The sequence below is a fragment of the Triticum dicoccoides genome, chromosome 5A, assembly GCF_002162155.2.
Source record: "Triticum dicoccoides isolate Atlit2015 ecotype Zavitan chromosome 5A, WEW_v2.0, whole genome shotgun sequence".
NCBI classification, from domain to species: Eukaryota; Viridiplantae; Streptophyta; class Magnoliopsida; order Poales; family Poaceae; genus Triticum; species Triticum dicoccoides.
In genome coordinates this window covers 609,083,164-609,086,448 of record NC_041388.1, presented here as the reverse complement: position 1 = coordinate 609,086,448, position 3,285 = coordinate 609,083,164, and the positions used below count along the sequence as shown (strand labels likewise).

At 52.2% G+C, this 3,285-nt stretch overlaps 1 pseudogene; it reads right to left on the bottom strand.

Moving 5' to 3' along the window:
* Window positions 1-498: 498 nt before the first annotated feature.
* LOC119298073 lies at window positions 499-1,892 on the bottom strand (annotated as a pseudogene).
* Between the last annotated feature and the right edge of the window lie 1,393 nt (window positions 1,893-3,285).

Sequence of the window (3,285 nt, the reverse complement as noted above, 5' to 3'; positions counted from 1 at the left end):
TCAGTTTAAAAAAAAAGAAAATGATGGAAATGTCAAAAAAATAAAAGAAAGTAAGTTTCACATGTGATATGTGGTCTAGTTGTTGGGAAAATTTACAAATATGAATTTCGACTTTATTTACAAAATCTCTCTAGAATTTGTAAAATGGGCATAACTTTTGCATACGAACTCGGATGAAAAAGTTTTTTATATGAAAAAACATCTACTCGAAAAGTTACATTATGGGACGGAGGAGTAGAAGTAAGTCTGTATTGGTAATTTCCAACTTCTGACATGGAGTGGAGACAAGATGATAGAAATAAGAGAGTTTTCAATGGGAAGATTCTATTATTATTCAGTAGCATACATAGATAATATAGAAGGCAGTACTCTATGAAGAAAATCCTGCAACATATATAGCATTAGCAACACCTCCTAGGTCCTCGCAGCTAACAGATTAGGTTGGAAGAGAGCAAAAATATTAATTCCTAGCGCACCAAGGACCATATATATACTATACTAGCCACCAGCTGCCGCCTTCCTAGCTTTCTTGTCATCGATGAAGTGTTGCATGAGATAGGAAACGAACCCCCAGGCGGCGATGAGCATGGATATGATCTTTATCCCATCCATGGTGTCGTGGAAAATGAGCACGGCGAAGAGGGGCACGATGGGCAGCGACACGGTGCTGATGACGTTGGAGAAGAGGGAGGAGACCTCGAAGACGAGCCCCACCACCCCGACGGAGGTGATCTGCCAGGACACGGCCGTCCACACCAGCGTCATGAAGTAGGAGAACTGGCTGGAGCAGAAGGTGTCCATCTCCTCCGTCATCATCCTCCACTGGCGAAGAGGCCGACCATGGAGGCGATGGTGGCGATGAGCGCCGTGTATATCTGCATGTTGAGCACGGCTGTGTAGGTGTGCTTCTTGATCACGTTCTCGAAGGTAAGCTGCATGAGGGAGAGGATGAGCGAGTAGGTGCCCGACGCAACCAGCGTCAGCAGGAAGCCCATGAGGTACTTGCCCCGAGGCATGCCGCTCATGTCCTCCGTCTCGTCATGGTTCACCCCGAGGAGCGCGTCCGACAGCGTCAGCAGGATCACGGCGTTGAAGATCAGGCCGGTGAGCTTCTGCGAGTTGAGCACGTAGGAGAAGACGACGTTGAAGGCCAGCTCGCTGGCGCAGATGAGCGAGTAGGTGGAGACCGGGAGGTACTTGAGGCCGCTGGCGTACATCATGTCGTCGGCGGCTATGACGAGCCCCAGGACGACGTAGATCACCGCGACCTTGGTGACCGGGGCGTCGCCGCTGGCGCCGCCGCCGCCGGACGACTTGGGGAAACACAAGAGGGCCAGGAACAGTATGGGGAAGCCAGCGGTCTGCACGAACGTTGATATCCACTTGCTGCTGCCTCCCTGGTGGTAGTAGTACCTCCTCAGCAGCGTCGCGGACGTCTGGCCGGCGACGACGAAGAAGACGTCCACCGACACCATCATCCACCACCGCCAGTTCTTAGCGCCGGAGTTCTTGGATGGTGCCCCCGGCTCGGCTTTGGGTGGCCCTGTGGTTTACAGCGAGAACTGTAAAATTCAGTGACGTCAATGACAGAATCACTATGAGTTTGACAAGTAAAATTGTTTCCTTTCATTCCCTCATGTTCACATTTCACCCTTGGAAGAACAACACTGTAAATCAATTTAAGCCCGCGTTCGCGCCATTGGACCGTGGGCTTAGCGAAGGCAACGAACAGCCCAACGTACGGCCGGACGGATTGAACAGAAGTAAACCGTCCAAAACGGATGAAAATTCGACAAGCGGAGAGTGATGGCAATCTGACCTGCAGGGATCTGTATCTGGACCTCGGCGTTGCTCGTGCTGCCCGCATTGTTGCCGGCGCTGGCGTCGGCCATCTCATCCGATCGAGATCCCAGTCAGGAGAAGGGGGAGGAGGAGGAGGAGGAGGAGGAGGAGGAGGAGAGGGGAGGCGATTGCAGATCGAGAGGACGAAGAGGTTTAGCGGTGGAGAGGAACAAGAGGGACATGCGGAGGTGGAATGGAGTGGAGATGGGTGGGAAGAACAAGAGCCCGAGTCCGCCCGTTAATTTCTCTGTCGCTTTCCTCGTCTCGCTGTTGCCCTCTCACTGTGCAGCATGCAGAGATTGATCGATGCAAACGCAGAGTTTTACGGGTCAATGCAAGAGCTGTCCGTCTTCATGCATGTATTGCTGCAGAGGGCAGCAGGTATGTGTACTTCCGTCATCACGTTTGACAGGCCACCGCCAGGGAAAACCGAGCTAGCCGTTGTGGACAGTGACTGCGCAGTTCCTCTTTGCTGCGCAGTTGGAAACTATATTTCCTTGATTGATTGCAACTGGCACAGAGTACAGGGCTTAAGAAGGGAAGGTGGAGCACCGGTCGCCCTACAATGTAGGCACGCAGGCCATGGCGAGGTGCGATCCTACAATCCCGAAGTGAATACAACAGAGGCAACGTTACAATATACAAAATGATATACACAGATTCTAACACCCTCCCTCAGTCGGAACACCGTTGGGAAGAATGTTCAGGTTGTAGCGAAAAACTCTGAAGACTGGAGACGGCAACCCCTTGGTGAAAATGTCGGCATACTGAGAGCTTGGGGGTACGTGAAGGACGCGAGCTTCGCCGAGAGCCACCCGGTCATGAACGAAGTGCAAGTCAATCTTAATATGCTTAGTGCGCTGATGTTGGGCCGGGTTGCTCGCAAGATACGATGCGTTGACATTGTCACAATACATGATAGTAGCACGAGTCGTAGGAAGCTTGAGTTCATGGAGAAGTTGACGCAACCAGCAAGACTCAGCCACACAGTTAGCAATGCCTCTGTACTTAGCATCTGCACTCGAACGCGAGATGGTTGGCTGCCTCTTCGACGACCAAGAAATAAGGTTGTCACCGAGAAAAACACAGAATCCTGAAGTGGACTTGCGTGTATCCGGGCATCCTGCCCAATCCGCGTCCACTAGTAGAAAACAGGGCTATGGTCCAGGCCGGCTCAGCCCATTAGTCCCGGTTCAGTCTAGAACCGGGACTAATGTGAGCATTGGTCCCGGTTCGTGCGGCTAAGGCATTAGTCCCGGTTCATCTAGACCTTTTGGTCCCGGTTGGTGGGATGAACCGGGACCAATGGGCCTCGCTCCTGGCCCACAACCATTGGTCCCGGTTCGTGCCACAAACCGGGACTAAAGATTAGACCTTTAGTCCCAGTTTGAGGCACGAACCGGGACTAATGGGGATGAGACCTTTAGTCCCGGTTCGTGCCAC